We start from the raw sequence: 24,948 nt of genomic DNA, 5'->3' as shown, positions 1-24,948 counted from the left end.
CAATAGATAGCAAATACCAAAATGCTGGAAGTCAATTTGCAGCACCGATTGGCCTTCGACCGCCACAACTCGGTACAAAGACTCGTTAAGTAGCCTCAAACGATTCATCTGTAGCCACGACGGACGGCGAGACAAAGGCTTCGTGGATGGTACAAATGATAGGAGACTCGTTTAACGTATTATAAAGACGTTCAATTAATTTACTATATATATCAATAATAACATTTCACGCCAGTCATCAGAACTTTTATGGAAATTTAATTGATTTGAATTTACTCGTCAAACGCTAACATCTGATTCGAGTGTAGTTTCTACCAAATAAAAAAAATATATAACACTAATTATAATTTTCAAAACGAGATCTAGAAATAATTAATATTGTAGATTTTTAACAGATTTATCAAATATAATTTCAGATACGTAGCAAAAAATATATATTATACACATAGATATGGGATATCCAATGGGGAGTCCCATAGATACTTTGAGAAATATTAATCATTTCTCATACAGATATGAATGCGCCCCAAACTTGGGAATTAAAATGTTATGTACCCTGTGTTTTTAATTACATTGGCCTCCTCTAAGTTTTAAAGCCGCTAGACGCTCGTCTCTTCTATGAAAATCGACATCTAAAGGCAACCGCTCTCCGTGCCCTGAAACCCGATTTGCTCGAAGATCAAATTCAATTGTGTCAAACGAGAAATTGACTAAAAATTCAACTGTCGCCACTGACGGTATTACGTTTTTATGAATTTGAATCTATGACTTCTGTCGGCTTTGTAATATTACCGACATTTTCGTTTGTATTTCTTTGTGACGATGCTCTTCGTAATTTGGTTATGTCTATCAAATTTAGATACTTGCGATAACTTAAGTCGTAATCCTGTAAAATTTTACAAGTTTATTTTTTATTTCAGGCATTTTTGTTCTTTATTCATTTTGCCAATTTTAGTGATTATTATTATACATTTTATTATTATCGTACTGTACCCTGTATTTCCATTTATTTGTTTTAGGAACGCAGATGTTCAAATGAACTGCTCAGTGGGAAGTCACCTCAGCCCGTTACTTACTTAACTTTTATAGGAATTCAACGAAACAAAATATTGGTGACGGTGAAAGAATAATTGATGAATTGGGTGGTACCGACCTACGGATAGACTACCACTGGTTAAAATTATTTATTATAACCAATTAAAGAGTGAGTTAGAAATATTGGGTAAAGTTGACTTAATTTTTAGATTATAAATTCACGAAATAATGTCGTGAATGAGCTTTTTACCGTTGATTTTTAACTAAACGAGCATGGTCGGAGCTACTTAAGCTCACAAAGTCCTAAAAAGGCCGACGGTAAAACTGTATAAAGAGGAATTACAACTGGACACTGTCCGCCCGGAGCCGTTTCAGCGGAACCGCTGATCAATTTGCAATTCTATTATAAGGGTGAAATGATTATATTTCCTCTACGTATATCCCGGAATAAAAATTTGACAAAATATTTGCGAAAAATATTTTTATCGTCTACGATATCGTTGTTTGTTCAATGCTTGGAATTATATTAGATTTGATGTTCAACAGTCCTTTAACCGCCGGCTGAATTGACAATGTTGATGGATAATTTTATTTCCTTTTGTGTCGCGGATAATGTTTGCTCTAGCCTATTGAATAATAAATCACTCTTTTTAATATAACTAGATAGTACATTATTATATTACATAATATATTTTTTCAAGGGACCCTTAATTTAATATTCATAAGTAATGAATACCTTATTAAGTAACTTATATTGCTTAAACAAAATATACCAAATATTTATTGACAGATAAATTTTAAAGACTTCATCTCAAGAGAGCTACCTGTTAGTATCGATGATGATTGAGCACAGAGTATCAACGGTAAACAAATCAGAAAAGCATTCCCAAGAACTGTTTTCGTCAAGCAGGCAGCCGGTCGTTCGCCAAATCGAATTTCTTGTAACACTCGAAACGCACTGTCCTATTCACAAATCAATGGAATTAGGATAAGCGAATAATTATTGAAACAAGTTATAAAATAAGCAAATGTTTTAAATATATTTTGTGGACAAAAATTTCGAACGTACGATGTACTGAACGTTACATTTTCAGATATAAAGTAGATAATCTGGTCAAAGTTATCTATCTAATTATAAAAATAATATTTTCACTGAAAGTAAAAGACAGTTTAAAACCTTTATATCTGTGTCTTAATCTAGGTGCACGAAGTCACGGGCTCCACTCTTTATAAATGTATTGGCATGACCCTTCGTTGCCTATTTTCGTCATTTCCCGAGAAGTCAGCCGCGAGGCACGAGTGCTTTCCGTGCTTTACTTTGAGAGCACTTACTCTAACTTGTATCTAAGCTAGTGCATCCTCTTGCATTGTGGGTTTTTTCTAGTTCTTACTAAAATAATTAAAACATATTTAAAGAAAAAAAAAAAATCTAATCTTGGGAATAGGATAATATCTTAAAATAATAAAATGGAGTTAACTTATAAGAACTTTGAAACTCGTTAAGATAATATTATTATAATTAATGACGTGGAAAATTTTAGGGTACCTATTTAAATTATTATGTGTTTTCAAAAGCCTAGTTTTTATTATATGATAATATTAGATATTTGAATGGCATTGGTGCCGTAAATATTGAATCTTTAAATCACTCAACAGAAGCGTGTAAAGAAAATAAATTTTGAAACGTCAAAGAGACAATCATATATCGAGTTAGCTTTGAACGTTTGATAATTTAAAATTTCCTTCTTATTGCGAGCGCTGAAGCCCTCTAAATCGTGAAGCGAGTTCAAGTATCGGAGCCTTTTCAATTTTTTGTGCAAAGATATGAATATTTCCAAGGGTTATAATGCTATTAGAGTGAAAATCTCAAACCTCTAAAGGGTAATAAGGAGCGTGACTAGGAACAATTTTACCTCATCTCGCTATATTAAACGTTTTAAGGAAACCTTCCGCAAATGAGTCCTAATATTATACATTGGATATTGGAAATTGAATAGATTATTAGTAATTCCGCAAAATGATTAAATTTTTTTAAACCTGATCTCGATAATCCTTATTTGTATTTACAGAATGCATCAGTTCCCTATTTTGCACACCAAAAACACAACATACTAAAACACCTTACATTTTGATGTAAGGTTGACTATGAATGCACTTGGTGGTAGGAATTAATGCAAACCCGTCTGGGTAGGATAGGACCAGCCTCTTATCATGTATTAGACTGCCAAACAGTATGATTATTGTAGTGTTTAGATTTGAATGGTGAGTGAACCAGTCTAACTACAGGCGCAAGAGAAGTAATATACGATTTAAAGGTAACAAGATTTAAAGTTGAACACTTATCGTTAGGTGTCTGGTAAGCCAATCTTTTCAGTATATAAAAAAACAAATCTTACATTAAATCTAAAAGGCCTATAAAACATTGAAAACTTCCCAACTCTTTTTAGGAACGATGTCAGAACTCATCACGGACCACGTAATTCACATTATTCTCCAACGTTTAAACTTTCATTCCGAGTGTCAGAAACAGCGGCCGTCCGAAAATAAAGGAGCCAAGAAAATGATATATACAAGGTTGTCCTCAACTCGACGCGTTTTTATTGCCGCTGTGTGTAAAGCTTGTAGAAAAATTACTCGCGACTTACTTCTTTTATTCGTGACGGAAGAGCGGGATGGGGTGATAATTTTTTATGCTCACCCCATCGAATTGCCTGACGTCTCTATTTGCAAGCGTAATTGTGGGGTGGAATAATCGCGTTTGCAAAGTGTGCCCACTTTGTTTACTTTTGATCTTCCATTCTTTAGAATTTTTATTAGGCGTAATCAGGATTCAGTTATTAATTATAATCTTGACACTTCTATTTTTAAAACATCAAAATCGGCGTGTCTTGATGTGTGAAGCATTATTTTTACAAATCTGCCATGACTATGATCACCGTATGAATACAATCCTTAAACATTTTTGGTAATATTTAATTTACCTTAGTTTTATTTTAATTTATTCAAAATATCCAGTTAAAATTAAATAAGTTTTCTATACACCTTAAAAAAATTACTTATTGATTAAATCTGATGTTTGTTACTTTCTTTAAGCATACATTTTTTTTATACGCAATTTAAAATTGTAGCAATAAATAAAAAAATAAATTTACTCCAATCAAGTAGACCCTTTAGGTTATTCGTGTTGAAAAATTAAATTCAATTTATCATTTCGAAATGTAGATTCTACTGAGAAGAACCAACCATAAACGAAGTTTCTCTTTTACCAATAAAATGACCCGAGTAATAAACGACATAAATACATAAATGATGATTCATCGCGCTTGAAAATTAACAAATTAAACAATTCAGTGAGTAGTTTTCGTAACAAATTATTATGATTAAGTATAACAAAATGAAATGTAGAATAATAAATAAATTACAATTTCCATCGTATTTCACAGAGCGTTGGGCTAAATTAAGATTACCTAGGCTGTATCTTATTACAACATTGTGAAATTACATTAGCAATTCCGCACGAATGAGTACGCTCTTTGCAAAAACTTGCCATTCATTTATGTTTCGTAAATTCACGCAATTTGAGTGTCTGTAAGATATCTGTCTCGTCCTTACTGTGTGACCTTGATTCTTTATCTCTGTCTTATTCTCTTTCATCTCATGTGATATTTTATGCTGATATTTGTTTTTACTTAGTTTATTTCATACTCAATATGACATCATCATATCATCATAGAATATCTTAATTAAAAAAGTACCGTCGCTTTAAGCAGTTTCCAACAGATAACCATCATGGTACTTTTTGCTCTTTGTGAAAGAAGTTTAGCAAGATATTAATTCCTGATTGCAGTTAAATTTGAGAAAAGGAAAACTAATTTGTTTAAAATATAATAGAAACGACGCGCTATATAAAAAAAATCTGTTCAATTATAGACATATTAAGAAATCATTACCGTTACAAAATAAAAGTATATCCAGTAACCTTTACAAACTTAAAATATTTCGACCATCATATTTCGCCGTTTAATATTTGTATAGTACGTTACAGAACATGACAGTTTTAAAATCGAAAGAGTCGCTGTTTGTAGGTAGTCCGTTGTGTGGCTTCAAAGTGTTAAAGCTTATTGTCGTTGTTATCAAACAGATTGCGTAAAAGTTTTTAAATCAATTTGAAATATTAAAAGACAAAGTAGACGAACAAATTGATCACCTGAGAGTAATTGGTTACCAGAAGTATAAAGTTAAAGATGCTCGAAGTATAAAACACTTATAGGATTAAAGATGCTAAGTTGCCGTATACTTATAATATTACGCCAGTCCACCCAGGCAAGTTTGCACAAAACCCTAACACCGGCAATTTGTAACTCTGTCATTTTGACAAAATTCATAAGTCACAAATGCTCTTGATTTTTTTCCTGTAAAATTTTAAATACTATGATCGGTCGTAACTTAACTGTTTAGGGAATTAGTTAATATTTCTTACAGAGTCAATGACTAACATTGGCAATTGTGGTCTCTTTAGTTATTCTGGTTTCCTATATCTGACTATTCGCTGTGTGATCCGCTGTGTGGTCTAAATTAGTGCATTTCAATTAATCATGTAATTACTTAGTTAATTGAAAACACAATTGAAGTTATATACTAATACCAGGGATCCGCCTTGGCATCACATGGGTGAAATTTATTTATAAATAATATGAAGTGATACATTTATTTTATATTGCTTATTAATTTATAGAGGTATTGAAGCTAAAACTTAAATTTTAACAAAAAAATCTCGTATAACAATAACAGTATTTTGTAATCATTATTATCGTTTCAGTCAGCACGTGTCTACAAAGTACTCTTTTGACATTTATAACTTTAGCAATAAATAATAATAAAGATAACGGGAGCAAGCATTGAAAGTTACGTCTTTTCGTCTAATAGCAATTTTAGAACATTAGAGTGAAGCTACTATTATGAGCAAGGAAGCCCGTGGACATGACCAATAAAAATAATTGCTCGCTCTCAACGAAGTCAGCCGTCTTTTCAAATATGAACGGTCTTTCGCGTTGAGTCGACGATATTTCATGTTGGTCAGAACGAATACTTTCGTTGAACACGTTTAAGGCAAGACTTTAATGTTACAATAAATATATATAAACGAATTTATATTTTTTGTGTCATACGTTTTTGAAACTTGCTTTGAAATCTTTTTTACATGGAAACTTTTGATAATAATTTTCAAAAATATTGTGTTTATAACGTGAAAATCATACAGCATACTTCAATAACACTTGCAATAGTGGCTTATTTTCTTATTCAAAAGACACAGTATTCATTCACACGATCTTCAAATAATTTGATCTGTATATTCCAAATTAACGTACAACGTTTACGAACGATTTCACTTTGACCGTTGGTGCGGTAGTGTAGCATTCATTCCGCACACAGTGAGAGAGATAGGTATCTACCTATCTCTCTCACTGTGTACGAAACTGCATCTGCAATTTCCAGCGATAGAAAAATAAGCTTCAACCATGTCCATCATATCCATGAGGGATGCCATAAATATATGTCATCTTACTAAATGTCCAGACGCCCAAAACTAATAAAACACTTTATGTCACCGATTTTTCATTTTGCCGCTGGTCCCTTCGTTTTATTAGATTCTCCTCCAATCCTTGCTTCACTCTAAATTATTTTTAAAAGGCTACTTGAAAGCATTTTCATGTGTCTATTATAATCTTGACTAACGTCCTTTTATCATAAATAAACGTTTAAATTAAAATCAATTTAATCGTTATTTTAATACGCACGTACTGTAAAAACAGTTTTGTGATAACTTAAATAATTTAAAAGTTTTAAAATGTAGCTATGTGACGTTCATACATCGAAAGCTACATAAATTGAAATAACTATTGAAACGGCATAACAATCTAAAAATAATAAAAAAAACACATAGTTACTTTTGCAAGCGCAAAGACGATTTGTAAATATTAATATGCATATACCACCGTAGAACTGTCAATATCGTTAGATTGTAATCTATCTCGAGATTGTAAACTACCGAAATATTGTGAACAGTGATTTAACTCAAAATAAAACGTCAAAATTTTTAATACTTTATGATATTTCGGTTAGGATAGATTTGTATTTATAATTTAACTGAAATTACGCACATCGATAGATAATAATTTACCGAAAAATAGTGCGTCAAATTGTAAGCAGTATGTTACGGTTCACAATCTTTCGACAGTTCACAATCTCGCGAGATAGATTATAATCTAAAGGTATTTAAAATTTTACGGTGACATATATACCGTAAAAATACTACGTCGACAAAAATCAATGCTATCAAAGTGAGCGATACTGTTCGCTCGGCTTGATATCTTTTTATTTATTTACTATTTGAATCTACGCTCTCAACTTTGTTTTTATGCTTGAATATGTAGTTCTGTTTATATTTTTGATTTTTAGTGCAGGTATATTAAGACGAACAAATATACAGGTAAGTCTATCAACGGATAGCGTCTTTAAATCGAGTAGAAAAGAAATAATTATATGCGTTTTATACTGTATTTTTTAACAGTTACCTAATAATTTTCTTGCCGGTTCTTCTCAGTGTAATCCTCGTCCCGAACCGGTGGTAGCGCTTGACGATTTAAAAGTACTCGTATAAGTCTTTTCGAATAAAAATACTTTAATTTGATTTGAAATATGAATTTTGTGTCATATTTAAATTAAACTAAAACTTGCGGAAGCAACTCAACTGAATATTTTTCGCATCGTATTACGTAGGCTATATTTCTTTAAAAGAAAACAAAATTAATTTGAATAAAAATTGTTAATTCTGTCCTTAAAAATCTGTTGGCATGTTTCATGAACTAAAACTTAATTAAATAATATATATTTAATTTAAGTTTTACCTTTGGACTAGATGTTCATATTTAATAACCTTAAAGTGCTGATAATAATGCCTATTCACTAACTATATCGAGTTAACAATGCAAAGTAATATACAAAAAATGTCGATTTTCCTAATTTTCTACTGCTTGAACCGAGATGGCAATGGCTGGAATCGCTTGATGGATCTGGTAGCTCGGACGATATGCTGCATATACATAGGCCACTGATGGATGTACAGTTCACCGATTTTTATCACTGCAACGATTCTCAAGTGTGATTAGCCAACTGCGCAAGGAATATTATAGTGAAAAATGTGAACGTAAAGACACTAGACCAAGGAGGCAGTCATTTAATTTGTACATTTCAATTATATATGTATATATTCGATTCGATAATAAATAATAATTAAATATAGTGTTAATTTTGACTCGTGTACTTTAATGCTTAATGACGAAACTGACAGTGACAAGACGCAGTGACAAGACGCACTGATATTTACACGTGTTAATGTGAGCCTGTAGAGCGTCTCTAAACATCATCTTATTGAGAGCTCTCGACTGTGACGCACGTGCACACTGACCATTTCGAATGAACAAATAATATTAAAATTCAGTATAATATAATAATGGACGATTAGCATCAAAACAAGGATGATTTTTTCAAAATGAATGTCGTGATATATTCTAAAGCGATATATTCGAAATTGTTCCACTAAAGGGGAAAAAAATGTCTAATATGGAATGAGGGAAGACTAAATTAGGAAACGAATATATTTCTATTAAAAACTTACAATTTTAAAACAACTGTAATGGATTTGACGGGCTGTCTATTTCAATTATAATGGTTTCTCTTTCCAAGTGTCCCCAACAGTTACTTCGGATGGAACAAAGATACACACGTCAAATTCAGTAATCTGTTTCGTAACAGCGCTAAAACTGTTTTTACACAACATACGGAAAGCATTGTTTCCACGTCTGCTTCTATAATACGAGTTTTTTAATGTTACGTACGTAACGTATAATAAAAGTATTATTTCAATGATAAACCAGTATAACAAAACATATATTATATTAGGTATTTGATCTAATTATTAACTGCCTTAAGGTCGTGGATCCCGTGGATCCCGCTTTTTCTCACATCTAATTTATTACAAGTTATTATAATTTTTACGTTTACGTTTACATTTCTCGTAAATGTTAGTTTAACAAAAATTTTTAATCATTATTTCTGAGATATCACCAATTTATTCTAAGCTAAACATTTATTTTTTATTTTTATGTTTTTGTTCACTAGAGCCGAGATGGCCCAGTGGTTAGAACGCGTGCATCTTAACCGATGATTTCGGGTTCAAACCCAGGCAGGCACCACTGAATTTTCATGTGCTTAATTTGTGTTTATAATTCATCTCGTGCTCGGCGGTGGAGGAAAACATCGTGATGAAACCTGCATGTGTCTAATTTCAACGAAATTCTGCCACATGTGTACTCCACCAACCCGCATTGGAGCAGCGTGGTGGAATATGCTCCAAACCTTCTCCTCAAAGGGAGAGGAGGCCTTAGCCCAGCAATGGGAAATTTACAGGCTGTTTATGTTATGTTTTTTTTTTTATGTTTGTTCACTAGACTATTCGTTCATGTCTGACCGATGAGATCAAGGGCCAGGCGAGATTTTTCTGGATTTATAAAACACGTTAAGACATTGATACGCCTGAACTGTATACGGTCATGTCCAATTACTGCTCCATCAGACTATAAGAGTAAGGGAATATTGAGCGCACCTGTGGTTTTTTATACAATTGTGAACTGCGTGAGTAATGTCTCCTGATGGCTAGACTTTTAGAATAGCAATTGTAGACGAAGATATACATATATATAGAAGTATCATAGAAAAAACACTAATTAATATTATGTTAATTTTAACATTTAAATGGGTGACAATATTTTTTTACGATATTCGGACTTATTGTAATCATTGAAATTTTTATTGACGAACCTCCACGTGCTGAGTTTCCCACATTCCAGTTTCGTGTTATTAGAAGGAAGTCTGTATGTGTGTACGATCGTATATGTATGGTGGGGAATGTTTATTTTATTCCGTACACTCCAAAATAATTTTATCCTCGGATTCATTGCATGGGAGGCAATTGTGATAGTTCTATTATCCCCGTCTCTAGCGCAAGCGGTACGGTTAGCTTTAGATAATAAGGTTTGTCAAATGTTACAAAAAAAAAACATCGTCAAAGTCAAAAGTCAACGTTAAATATCTTTATTCAATATAGAAAACATTGTATTTGCTTATTGATTGTCAAAAATCTACCATCGTTTCTGAAATAAAAACCTTGGACCTGAAAAGAACTGGCGAAAGAAAATCAGCCAATTTTATTTTAATGTCATATTTTACTAATTATTCTATTCATATAATAAATAAAAATATATTTTCGTTATTTTAAACAGCAAAAAAAGCAGGCCGTCAATCAACTAAGAGGTAATTAGTTCTGTAACATCCTTTAGATCAACTTAATATAACATTAATAAAAAATATAAAGAAGTATTTTTTTTTATCTTATCTTCAATTGCCTTAAATGAAGTCAATTTAAAAAACAAGTTCTAATAAAAGTGAGTTAATTTTTTTTTATTTACAAATCTTAATTTAACTTGGAGTCGGAGACAGCGCCTGTATGCGTCACTTTATGTCGTAATTCGTAGTACAATTTTGCGGATACCTCCCAGCGTTTAATCAAGCCGAGCTACCTCAGCTAATAAGTCGTGTCCGGAGGCGTTTTGTATATGAGATATACAGTCAACGAGTTTGTTTTAATGTTTAATAAATATAATCATATAGACATGAATAATGTTTACTTGAATTGTTCTGTTTCATTATGTCAAGCTGTGACTTGTGATATTTTAAAAGGTTTTAGTTTCCTTTGTAATTTGTTTTATTATGATGGATGCCATCTCGTACTTTTAACTTTACTATGTTATATAAACTTTTTTATTTTGTTATGTTTGTAAGCCTGTTTTGAAAGGTTTAACGTAACCTGTTATTAAAATCAATAATTAGTACATTCAGAGATAATTACAATTATCAGTAATTTTCCCTTTCTTTATGAAATAAAATGAGTAACTGTTTATAAAGCTTCCCTTTTTTTTATTATCAATTGCCGCTTAGAAAACCGGCCGGACAGGATATTATCCATTATTTAACAAATATTAAAGATTGATAGCTAAATATTATAAAATATTACAGATTTACTAAAAAAATTTTATGGCATAATTTGGCGAACGAGCATATAGGCCACCTGATGGTAAGTGGTCACGACCGCCCATAGACAATGGAACTGTAAGCAATATTAACCATTCTTTACATGACCAAGGCACCACCAATCTTGGGAACTAAGATATTATGTCCCTTGTGCCTGTAGTTAAATTGGCTCACTCACCCTTCAAACCGGAACACAACAATACTGAGTACTGCTGTTTGGCGGTAGAATATCTGATGAGTGGGTGGTACCTGCGCAGACGGGCTTGCACAAAACCCTACCACCCTGCATTAATCATTAAAATATTATGACATATTAATTTACATATTCCTCTAAATTATCATGGCTTTAGTAGAATGTTTTCAAAAGTCTCAATAGCTTAATAGAATTAGTAGTACTGTGAACATTTTTAATTATTCTTTGGGCTGTTGTTATCTTCACTCAATAAGTTTTACGCTTAACTGGAGGATGAAATAGGTTTTAGTTATAAGCTAAAAATAAGCTCTGCTAACATTGCTTCAAAATACACTTAAAGTACTAGAACTATATTTATATAAAAATAAGTATTAACAAAAATGATTTTATAAGATTATTAATGATTTAAAAATAATTACATTTCACCTTATCAAATATACTATATCACATGGAAATATAATTAATATTATCAGTTGAGGAAATTAATGTCCTGCAAATTTTAATAGATTTAATTTAAATAGAATATTTATGACTCTAACGAAAATATTTCTTCATCGATATAGAAAATATCAGATAAGAATTAATCGGCTTTTTATAAAAAAACTTATATTAATTAACAATATTTATTAAAACAACAATTTAATCTTAATTAATTTATCTCAAAAGATTGTTTCTCCGTCTCGTTCAGATTTTATTTTAGAATATAAAACCACTTTAAATGAAACTAAGTGTTTATCTTAATACATTTCAAGACGATCTTTCAGCTGCACGGTTTTATTCAAATTGGCTTTAAACAAACGAAGGGAAAAGTAAAACGAACTATAAATCAGAACTGCTGCAAAAATACTCAGCCGCCGGTTATTCTTTCGTATATAAAGCATGAATTTAGTTGAATATTCATCGTTGTTCGAAAATAAAAGAAATGTTTCTCTTACACTAGTGTAAATTTCCTATAATAACCGAAGTCGGCGTAAATTAACTTTGAGCTTGTGTTATCACATTAATTAGGTTTATCAAAATCTAGATTTTATTTAAATTGACATATATGTACCCTGTCATGTAATGAAGCAGCTGGCCGAAACATGCTCCAAGGCGCCTTTGTCGACAATAAGAGATTATATTTTTACAGTTTTTTTTATAGAATCGAGATAAACTGGTCTATCTCGAGCTAGAACATTCGCATCCTGAAGAGAGCTCCGCCGAGCCACGAAAGGCGCACTGCGCGGGAGAGGCCGCGGATGCGTTATATCGACACAATCTCGCAGCCTCTCCGATCGGTGCCGAGGAAGGCCACTGCAGTGGTTTAACTGTGTGATTTTTTTTTTATTGAGAATGTAATCCCAACTTTTCACGTCCTGCATTTCTGTAATAGTTTATATCCTGTAAATTACATAATTATCGTGACGATATTTGATGCTAGGGCTTTATGCAAGCACGTCTGGGTAGGTACCACCCACTCATCAGATATTCTACCGCCAAACAACAGTACTTAGTATTGTTGTGTTCCGGTTTGAAAGGTGAGTGAGTCTCCAGTGCCCAAGGTTGGTGGCGCATTGGCGATGTAAGGAATCATTAATATTTCTTGCATCGCCATTGTCTTGGGCGGTGGTGACCAATTACCATACAGGTAGCCCAACCAATGATATAAAAAAAACGAAACCTCCATGTGTCGAATATCAAATTAGAGCAGCTTAAAAACTTTAATCAATCGGAAGCCTGAGGAACAATTAGGATACTTTATTAAATTTATCCTTTAAAAGATAAACTTATATAATTATAAAGTATGCTTAATAAAACTTAGTACTATAAGTTATGTTCAAAATTTAGGAGAGATGAATAATAATAATTAATCAAAGTTCTCGAATCCGGTACAAGTCTGTGTAAAAATAGCCTTTCTTTGCGGTTGAATTATTTTTCGCAATAAATTTCCCAAGAGATCAAAGATATTACTGATTGAATAGATTAGACTCATTTTTTTACTTGATAATATACAGAAAATTGTTTATTACTGAGTATGATCTAAATGTAAAAATATATTTTACGTTTCTTATATAAATCGCTAAGGCAAATGAAAATAATCAAAATATACTTCATATCAGTATAAATAATAAATAAATAATAAATATTAGACATCACATACATTACTCTGATCCCAATGTAAGTAGCTAAAGCACTTGTGTTATGGTAAATCAGAAGTAACAACGGTACCACATACACCCAGACCCAAGATAATATAGAAAATTAATGAACTTTTTCTACATCGACTCGGCCGGGAATCGAACCCGGGACCTCGGAGTGGCGTACCCATGAAAACCGGTGTACACCCTACTCAACTACGGAGGTCATCGAAGTATACTCTTATAGGCGTTTTTTAATCATTATTTTATAATATAAAATTAAATTAAATTTACGTCTAATCTCGAGTGTAGGCTCTTCCGAGAAGAACCGGCAACAAACTCAGTAATTATACTTTGCAAATAATTCGGTGTAACTCTTTTTCGACAGTTAAATTAGACAGGAATATTAATTAAATATATAATTTTATTTTATATGAAATATATAGGTAAATGGACCACCTGATGGTTAGTGGTCACCACCGCCCGTAGACATTGGTGCTGTAAGGAATATTAACCATTCCCTACATAACACCGATGCGCTACCGGCCTTGGGAGCTAAGATGCTACGTTCCTTGTGTTCACGCTTTAAACCGGACCGCAACAATACTAAGTGCTGCTATTTGGTGATTTAATATCATTTAAATGGATGGCAACTTCCGTTGAGTAAATTATTCTTTATCTCTTATAAATGTCATCGAAAGCCATTTACATTAGCAGCCTGTAAATTTTCCACTGCTGGGCTAAGGCCTCCTCTCCCTTTGAGGAGAAAGTTTGGAGCATATTCCACCACGCTGCTCCAATGCGGGTTGGTGGAATACACATGTGGCAGCATTTCGTTGAAATTAGACACATGCAGGTTTCCTCACGATGTTTTCCTTCACCGCCGAGCACGAGATGAATTATAACATGAACACAACTTAAGCACATGAAAATTCAGTGGTGCTTGCCTGGGCTTGAACCCGAAATCATCGGTTAAGATGCACTCGTTCTAACCACTGGGCCATCTCGGCTCTTACACGCTATATTAGTATCAATTTAACCTTTTTGTATCTTTCATCAAGTAATAAGACTTATCTCAATGTGTTTATATTATTTATTATGTATTTAGTTTTTATCAACCTCTGGTTTTGAGGGTATTCCGGTGTCCATATTCGTTCTTAGAGCTTAGTGTTTAGAGCGTTTAATTAAATATAAGTTTGAAATAATATTTTTAAAGATAAACTTCAACATATTTCATCTAATAATACTGAAATGGATTATTAATATCGCCTGCACCAAAATCGTTAGCAAAATTTCAGCTCAATCGGTCGAGTAGAATTGGTTTAAAATTCAGTTATAAAGTTTGGCCCGCACATACTAACAAGTAAAGTAACATGAAAACATTTACATAAAAGTTTTATTTATATTAATTGGGCGTTGGCGTTGGGAATTTAAATATAGGTATACTATAGTATTATATACCTATATCTATACTAATATTATATGCGAAAGTAACTCTGTTACCTCTTCACGCTTACACCGATGAACCAATTTAGATGAAACTTGGTATGGAGAAAGATTGAGTCCCGGAAAAGGACATCTGTCACTGTATTTTTAATTTACTCTTCGACGGGTTTAAGTGAGGCGTGTCGGTTTATGTGCTGTATGTAAACTTTTAGGAAGCGAGTGAACTTACGGGTAAAGACGCAGGTTCAGCTAGTAGTATAATATTTTCATGAAATTTACTGGGCCAACGTACTTTAAGTCATTAATAGGTACAACGGTACCGCTTTTTCTGTCTGAAATCGTTTTAATCTTAGTTTAATGAGGATTTTATTATGCTTTTATTATTTTATTGTTAGTTTTATTTCTTTTGCGCTGCCACAAACCTTAAACACACTTTCCTCCTGGAAATAATTGAGTATTCGAAGGTTTGGTACATCAACAAATTGTTTACTTTTTGTTATTAAATATTTATTTGAAATAAAAACAAAATTATTTATAAAATATCCTATAAAAACAAAAGAAATATAGTTGTAATATTTATTATGGGATATACCATTTAAACTTATAATTAAATTCCGTAATAAAAGAAGTTGTATTTTTACCTATATAGCAATACATATGGCACAGCTTGGTGGAATAATAAACCTTTTAATAAAGAAAATAAAGACTTTGTCCAGTAGTGGGAATTTTACATACAGTTACTTTAAATCAAAATAAAAATAAAAAAGTTACCACGGACTCGAAAAGTAGATTCTACTGATAAAAAGTTACTCAAGTTACTCTTTTGGCATGGAGTTGACGTAGAATACTTTCTTGATTAATCGACGAATTATTGAAATTGATATCAATCAACATTTATACTGTGATTCGTCCATAAACTAATACTATAAATAGTCCTTCTAACAACTTTATTGATTTGTAAAATGAAAATTAAAACACATTCGTGAAAACCGATCTCTCATCCTAAATTGTAAAAGCTGGTGATCTTTTTATCTAACAACACACACTAACGACGGTAACCGAACGTATCTTCTGTGTTCAGGTAAGAAAAACTCTATAAATCGGATCCCAAGCGACACGTGACTGAATAGAATAGGTCACTCTACAAAAGTCAGGTCCGCTGGGACCGACCCGCGGCGTTATCGTGGAACGTACGATCTAACAGTTTACAAGTGGGCTTAACTGTGCGTGTATTGAAAACATCCAAAGTTTTATTTACAGTCTTCGATAAAATTTAAGTAATTTTTAATATCGTGACTTTGCTATGACTAGAAAATGTTAGAGATAAAGATGTTGAAAAGGGATAAGAATGGATGTCGTTACTTTAGTCTTTAATAAACGTGCTTATTTTTTTACAAGCAATTTGAATAAGTTTTTCAAATTGAATAATTGAAATAATCTTATGAATTATTTGAACGTACTACTAATTACTATAAGTATTTGAAACGGGATATTTATCATGTTTTTTATTTTTATTTGGTGGAGCTCGATATTTCGAGATTATGTACGAATGTCTTCGTAGACAAATAAAAGTAAATATCCCGTTTCAAATACTTAAAGTGATAAAAATAAGTATGTTAATTTAAAATCTTGTACCACTAATTACTACTAAGAAACGCAAAAAGGGCGATAACACCAGCGATACGCGATACGTGTAATATTTTTGGTTATTCTCTGGAATTCCTCTCTTTTTCGGTGAAAATATAACACGTTATCGATCTCCGAATATACATGAACATCGGGTGTATTCCTGCGGAGTTTCATATCATTAAAACTGTAAACCTTCTACTCAATCTGTAAATTTTAATAATGAGGTTATTGTAGTTTTTTATTTTATATCCATATACTGCTCAAAAACAATTGAAGATCTCCAAAAATATACTACAATTTAGTTTATATTATATAGAGACCCGTGACGGAGCAGTTGTTAAAGGACGTGAATCTTAACCGATGATTTTGAGTTCAAATCCGTGGCAAACACCACTAAATTCATGTGCTTTATTAGTATTTATATTTCATCTCGTGCTTTGCGGTGAAGGAAAACATCGTAAAGAAACCTACATATGGTAGATGAGGATCTGCCATATGTATAAACCAACCAATCAAATTGGAGCAGCGTGGTTGAGACTCCAATACTTTTCCTCAATAGAAAGGCGTTTGTTCAGCCGTGAGACGTTAGCAGGTTGTTAATTCTTGTTTTAATATTATCTATATAACCATTTTAACATTTTAAAAATGGGTCACAATAAATATTATTTCTCTCTCTCTGATTAATTTTGATAGTATTCATTATTACGAAAACAAATATAATAACAATTAAGCTATACAATTTGGATCCGTGATGTAAGTAACTGGACGTGATCTGTCAAGAGTCTTGTATCTAGGCCAAATATTTTAGGATAATTTAATAATAAAATACATTTGGCTACAAGTCTGTTACAATTGATGTACGTAAATTTGCGTTGCCTGCATTTCTAAAATAAATATATATTGTGTTCTTATTATGAACGAAAACTATTTGATCTATTGGTCCCGTGACGTGATTTGTGACGTGAGGGCAAACGTCAAACTCTTTCAAAAACCATCAATTTCAATGCTTTGCACCAGTCTATCGTGCATTTGTATATTTATTTTATACGAGTATATTTTTGATGAGATATATATTTGAATGAGGCTTAATTAATGATGTAAACTTACCTGCTTATTAACAAGCTTTTGTAAACATCTTGGCATTGAAAAGGTTTTTGTTTCGTCGGCAATTTCTAAGTATTCCAAAATAGCAGGATTTTTTTTCTTTGATTTCGATTGTTCATAGCTTGAGAAGTATTTCAAGAAATTATATAACTGCCTGCACTACAAGGTAAGGATACCTCAATAAAAATAGAATATCCCTGCATAACGTTTAAAGACAATCTCAGGAAGGATTGCATTTTTATCCTTAGTTAATGTCAACAAATAATCGATATTCAATGATTATTTTCGTTGTATTAATTTTGATAGTTTAACTACAGCTGAAGTTATATGAATTGAAAATAAGCAGAAGGGGGTAATTAGTGCGCCATTTCAAGATTATATCGAATTGTGAATAAGGCGGTCTTCGATGTTGGAAGCTTAAAGTTCTGATCTTGTTCAAAAGTTAAAAAATCAAAATAAAATCAACCAAATACAATATAAAAGATACGATGATATATAAGAAACGGATGAAAGCTAACATCCGTTCGGAAAGTAGATTCTAGCGAGAACAGATCAGAAACTTAGTAGTTACTCTTTTCTAAAATATTAGTTACGACTATTAAATGAATTACAGAAAACTTGTAGATTTTTTTTTAATTCTTTACACTAATGTAACTTAAAAACTGGAAGTAAGTTTTTCTTGACTGCTATGACAATATCAGGTTTAATAAATATTTGATTACTTGTTAGGGAATTGTATTATTCATAAAAATATTAGAGGTTCGTTTTAAACTATAAATAAATATGAATGCATTCATTTTGTGTAATTTGCCTTTAAAACTTATATAAATGGAAATATTCGAAAAATGTATAAATTATTGGAATATGTAACAGTTATCTAGTGTTTAATATGAGTTACTATTAGTAAATTTGTACTAAATTCTATCGAAGCTACAATACAGATATTGTGACCATATTATCTGTTTAGTGTGGTATTCCGATTTGAAGGATTTACGAGCTAATGTAATTAGAGGCACAAGAGACATAACGAATTGTGTCTCCCGATTTCCGAGATTAAATATCACCGTTGGTCTAGAGGCTAGAGCTAAAAATCCCTGTTTAATTAAAAGTAATTTTTAATATCATTTTATTTTTATTAATTGTGAAAGAAGGTTACATTGCGTTAATTGCTTTTTATTTTTTTTAGATGCCTCTTTACGTCTGGTTTGAAGGAATCCTGGTTATAACGCAGGAGAACACGTGTGCTGGTAGAGAATTGCATTTTTTGGCGGTGCGACAAATAAATTTTGCCGAATTTTTTCGTGCGCGATAGCTCTGATGAACTGACTAAATGAAATTATTTTTTTATTTAATTCTACTTCAATTTTCTAATTAGTTCCAGTTCTGGGTTTACATTAATTTTCAGGTCATAAAAAAGCATCGTGGTTCTTCATCAATGTTAACGTGGTGTTGATTGTTCAATTATATTTAGTTGTAACAATATACATATATGAATATTAAATTTTATAATAAAATAAAGTTTGAAGTAAATATTCGAAGACACAAGATAAACTAAAACCCTGAAGCTGATTCCAAGCTAATGCAGATTAATAATGCTTTACTGCATAATCTCTTTGCACAAGTATCTTAACTAATGAGCAGTTCAGACGAGAGCTGCGTTGCGCCATTTCAAGCTTACATCGAATTGGTTGTTTGATTTCAATTACCTACCTTTTTAATCTAGATATTATTTTAAAAAAGAACTTACACAAGGTAAACGTCACTGTTAGCTACAATTATTACCTTTAAATATTGATATTACGCTTTTGTAGTTTCTATATTTAAAATATCATGTATTTAAATCTATTTCATATTTGTAAAAACGAAAAAAAATATATATATGATATAGTTTATTTTTCATAGATTGTCCGTCTACCTATTAAAAAAAAAACATCTAATAATAAAATTTGTCTGTGGTAGTTTTTCAGCTGTGCTTACAATAGGCCTAGAATATTACGGGAGACGATAACAGACTCAAACGACTTTATCAGATAATGTAGATCTTTTATTGTAAAATGTCTCTCTATCTACTTCTAAAGTCCTCTCTATCGGGTTCTCTATAAAAAAAAAAAGGTCGTGGCTTTTCGTACAAAATAAATTAAAAAAGCATAGCATTGGCGAAGGCTTCACATTTGTACCAATTTGAGTGGAATCACTTGGGCACGGTCTTTATTTAAGGTAATTTCAAAATTGTTCATCGAGTTGAGCAGGGCCCAAGGACTGGCAACTTCTTCAGCCTAAGTGTAAGTTTTGGCATACAAACGACACACGCTGCCAGTATTTTGGGTACTCGATGTATTGGCAAAATGGTACGAATAATTTAATTTTTTGGACATATATATTATTATTACATTTATGTCTAGGTAGATATTATTTGCACAGAGACAAGCTAAATATTAAAAAAAAAACATATAAATAAAAATACAATATGTTATTGTATAGGTAGCAGTCAGGTTATTTTGTTGTGCTTTTTATAAGCAAAGTAAATAATTCGCAATATAAATTTTTAAACATTTATAAATTCTAAGCCTTTCTAATATTGATTTAATAAACCTTCAAAATTGTCAATATTTAAATTTTAAATTAGAACATTAAAATTTAGACGTTGAAATGTTAAAGTTTAATCAACTAATTAAGATCTAACATTACACTCCATAGAGAACAGATTTTACCAATGTTATGCTTTTCATTTTTGTAAATTAAGAGGTTTTTTAGTGGACGTATACCCGAAGCCGTACAATTATATCAAAATTATATTCAATACCGATATAATTTTTTATGTCAAATGTTAAAGGTTCTTAGTTAGTATCTTAGTTTTAAATGACGTCACGTCTTTACTTATTAATAATATAATATATTTGTTAAACAGTGCTGTGTTCTTCTTTCAGACGTAAAATCAATGACAGCCGAATTTTTTTACGAAGGTGAAAAATAATTTACTACAACATACCTTCTATGAAATGATAGCTACGTTCATAGTTTCGATGCTCAGTTGATGTTAACAGGGGTTAAAATCATTGTATCGTCGTGTCATGTGATTCTTGCTGAGAAAAACAAAGGAAAACGTCGGTAGGAAACCTGAATAGCTCAGAACTAATTTACATAAACGTTGCCTAGCCTTCAGCAGACCAACTTGGAGAAATACATTTTAACATGCCTTTGCCAAAAGTAACTTTTTTATTTTACTGTTTTTTTTTTCACCGAGGAGAAACATGGCTGTTCTCAGCGCGGATTAGCTATGGGATCATTCCAATATAACGGACCTCCAGACTCTCCCATGCTATACTCCGCTAGTGGCTTGGCAGAGCTCAGAGGGCGAAAAAGTAAAATTGCTTCTCTGGACTCATTTTTTTTAAACGCGATCACACTATGACCATCATACATCTTATTTAGTTATTACATATACATATACTTATGTTAGTTTGTAATTACATATTAATCTTAGTTATTATAGATTATAGCATACATTAAACCATTATCGTTTACGCCTTAGTACTAAATATTAATCGGTTCCGTATTTCAATCAATCTCGTGTAAGGTGCCATCTGCGCCTATTGTGCTATTGTTGCTATTCGCAGCATCCGTGCGCTTGACGTGTCTCCCCTTATTTGCTTTTAAGAGGCGATTTTAATCTATACAACTATGGGGTTAAAGGCTAAATTGGTATAGCTCAATTATGTCACGCGTAAATTGTTCGATTTGTTATGTTTCGGAAATGTATTGCAAAAAATACAGAGGGTTGTTTAAATGTATATGAGATACGGGAAAATTTGTGAAAATGTAAAAATATTTTGTTTTACATATTATTTTATACAAATAATTAATATTTTTATAAATATTTCATGTCAATATCAAAGAAAGTAATGAAGATCTATTTTAAATGCAAAACTTTTAATATGACAAAAATTATTAGGAAAATCAAATTAAACTGAATATTAATTTTTAATCGTGTATTTTAAAGAATTAATACTACAAAAATTCTCGTAATGGATATAAGCAAACTAAACGAACTAAGCATTTCGAAAAAACAGTTCATTCCATCATATCACAAAATCTCTCAAGTGTCTTTTGAGGAAATTTCGCTATACCTCGTAAACTACAGGATTTGGACATTCACGAATGCTTGAAATATTTATCTCTATAGTAATACCGGAACGATCATTTGATGTCTACTTGACATTTCGCTGTCATCCTTTATATAGGAGAACCAATTTTATATTTTCCACTTCTATCATTTTGAAATATTAAATTGAAATTCCTTGCTATATAGAGCATATGTGCGAACCAGCTATGAAGGATAAAAAGTGTTGGATTATTATTTGTTGAATCTCTTACTGCTTATTCAAATTTAGAATATTAATGTTGAAGAGGAATCAAGTTGCCGCAGTGATTAGAGCACAATCGCAACCCTACTGCGGGTTCAAATCAAATTCCAATTTCCAAGTATTAATGTAAGCTTACAATTAATCTCGTACTTGGTGTTAGAAAAATAACGTGTTGTGTATCCCCCAAGTTGTATGAAAAAGCGTGGTGCAATAAATTTACTTTGCTGGGACTTACTGAAGTAAAATTTTAAAGAAAACTGTAGCGTTTTCTTTTTCTATAATACTATTATAATTAAATTGTAAAATGATGAATCCACGGAGTTTGTAGGATTTACATATATAATGATTAAATCTATTTTTTAAGAAAGCTGTGTGTGATGATAATATTTAGCTACGTCAAGAATACTTTTCTGGTACTTTCGGAAAGATAGATGTAAGAAATATAAGAAGGGAGCCTTTGACATGCCATGTTAACAACAGCATTTGAGATGTAAAGTCTTCATTATATAAATGCAAAGTATATTTATACGATATTGCTGTTTGTTATCAGAATAAATTTCATAATAAGTTAATCGTATTAGCAAGACAGGCGAATCTTTACAATGATCTATCAATAAACCAAAATCAAAGTATACTTTATACAAGTAGGCTTTTACAAGCACTTTTGAATCGTCATTTTACAAACTATATTAAGTGAAGCTACCACCGGTCCAGAATGTGGATTCTACCGAGAAGAAACAGCAAGAGACTCAGTAGTTACTCTTTTTAACATTTAATATTCAAAGTTATGTTACTTAAATACAATTACATATATAATATAGCCATATATAGCCGAATTTACAGTTTAGCTGTATAATTACTGTTATATTGACTCTTTGTAGAAAACTGAATATTATTAAGACTAGTAACAGAATGTTAAGTAGAAAATCTTTACGTCTTAGTGAACTTTATTCCAGTCTCGCTTTTCAATTGTCATTTGCAAATTCGTTTAAACGTACCGTTTCGGAATGTCGATTCTGTGTAATATACAGGAATTAAACTAATGAAAAATTTATTAGAGTTACATACAATAGTTAATCAAACCAATAAAATCAGCTTTTGATATTCGTGAAGTCCGTAAAGTTTTGTCTCAAATTATTTTTACTTTATTTTGGACAGGATATGTGGCGCCCACGAGATATTTTTCTGCGAAAATAAGAATTATATAAATATATTATTATTTTCACTTTAAAGTTTTTATGATGCATTTTTATGATTTTTTCCAAGATGATACTTTAGACTCCTCAAATTAATATTTAAGAATAACTTGTACTTAATGCTTGTCTACAACGAATTGTAGAGTAATATAAGTATGGGTATATTTATGGTCATTTATTGTAATATCCTTATTCGGATGGGCAGGGACTTCATGGTAAGTGGTAAGCACCATGATAGATTTTGACGACGTAAGAAATATTAATCATTCCTTACATCCAACATTCAATCTTGGGAACTAAAATGTAATATCTCTTGTGCCTGTGGCTGGCATTATCTCAATTGGAACACAATAATACTAAGTATTCCTGTTTGGCAGTTGAATATGTGATCGGACCCACCCAGGCGGGCTTGCACAAAGCCCTTCCACCAAGTGCAATTGCTTTCGTAAATGAAAAAAAAACCTAGATTATACTCGCTGCTCCTCGCGGTTTCCCCCGTGTCAACCGTTACTACTCCGCGAGTTGTAGCGTGTTATGTAGAATATAAGTATTTTCGATATATTCTATCTAAAGCATTTTTTTGTTCAATCTTGATATTAGCACGTTCAGTGAAATATATCATTCAGTCTCACATTTATGTAGACATTTTATTTAAGTATTTTATTCTTCCCGGAACATATTTTAAATTTATTTCATTTTTGTTTATAACTTAAGAATAATTTATGAATATCGTAAATTTAATTATTAAATGTATCTCACAAGCGTCATATAAATATGTGACAAAACTAATAAATTTATTTCATTAGGTATGTAATATATGGTATCGGATCTTAATTATTTATTTATACGATAATAATTATAATACGTTTTCTTGCTATAAAATATCTTATTCATATTACTTAAAATATATTTTCACATAAAACTCTACGATTTAAATAATCTATTAATTAATAAAAAATACTATAGCTCTCACCTCTTGAAATAATATCATTCACAAAGTTTCCTTACTCACAACGATTTAGTTAAAAAACTGAATAAAAACAACGTACCTTTTAAAACACATCCTAAAAATCCCAGACGAAACACTAACAATCCTTAAAACTCAATTCTCATAATAAAACACGATAGAACCAAACAAAAACACGACGAAAGTTCGAAACTTTTGCCGGCCAGAGTATTACTGAAGAAATAAGCGTGCACAGTCCACGGTGGCCAGCGGACTACTGAATATTTCCCATACACCCAACCGTACCGCGTACCGCCAAAAGGATTCACTTGGTTACATAGTAAGATCGAAATTTGAACGCAGTTAGGGTGCTCACTAAGACAGATCGTAGGCTATTTAGCGTGTGGATACGACGCATGCGCCATTAGTGCAAGCTGCATTACCTAGCTTTTTGGTTCTGATACTAATTCCCTCTCCGTCAGACATTTCTGTCGGATTATGTTATCTTAATATACTAGTTATGACATGATGAGGATGAGGTTCTTTTGTCGGTATCCAATAGTTCAGAGTTGCAGTGATTATAATTTTGAGTAGAAATCAACCGATTTCGGTGGCGTAAAATATTACCGAAATAAGGTTTTCTACTATGTTTGAAAAAGTACTTCAAAATGTTGATTTTCCTAATGAAAAGCCACAAAAAATATATATCGGTAAAATAAACACGTTATCTTGCCATGAATTTAAATTAAATTTTAAACCTTTTTTAGTC

General features: G+C 31.6%; 1 protein-coding gene across 3 annotated transcripts in view; it reads right to left on the bottom strand.

Annotated features, from left to right (window-relative positions):
* The window catches only part of LOC113403215 (lachesin-like), a 73,316-nt gene extending 48,801 nt beyond the window's left edge, over window positions 1-24,515 (bottom strand). Inside the window, exon 1 of one of the 3 annotated variants that reach the window (XM_064215105.1) lies at window positions 24,283-24,515. The gene's annotated coding sequence lies outside the window, so the exon portion shown is untranslated. The remainder of the gene's footprint in view (window positions 1-24,282) is intronic. The other 2 variants (XM_064215104.1, XM_064215106.1) reach the window with 2 other exon arrangements.
* Between the last annotated feature and the right edge of the window lie 433 nt (window positions 24,516-24,948).

This window comes from Vanessa tameamea, chromosome 6 (genome assembly GCF_037043105.1).
Source record: "Vanessa tameamea isolate UH-Manoa-2023 chromosome 6, ilVanTame1 primary haplotype, whole genome shotgun sequence".
Lineage (NCBI taxonomy): Eukaryota > Metazoa > Arthropoda > Insecta > Lepidoptera > Nymphalidae > Vanessa > Vanessa tameamea.
Note: the sequence above shows the minus strand (reverse complement) of the source record. Positions and strands in the feature narration are given on the sequence as shown.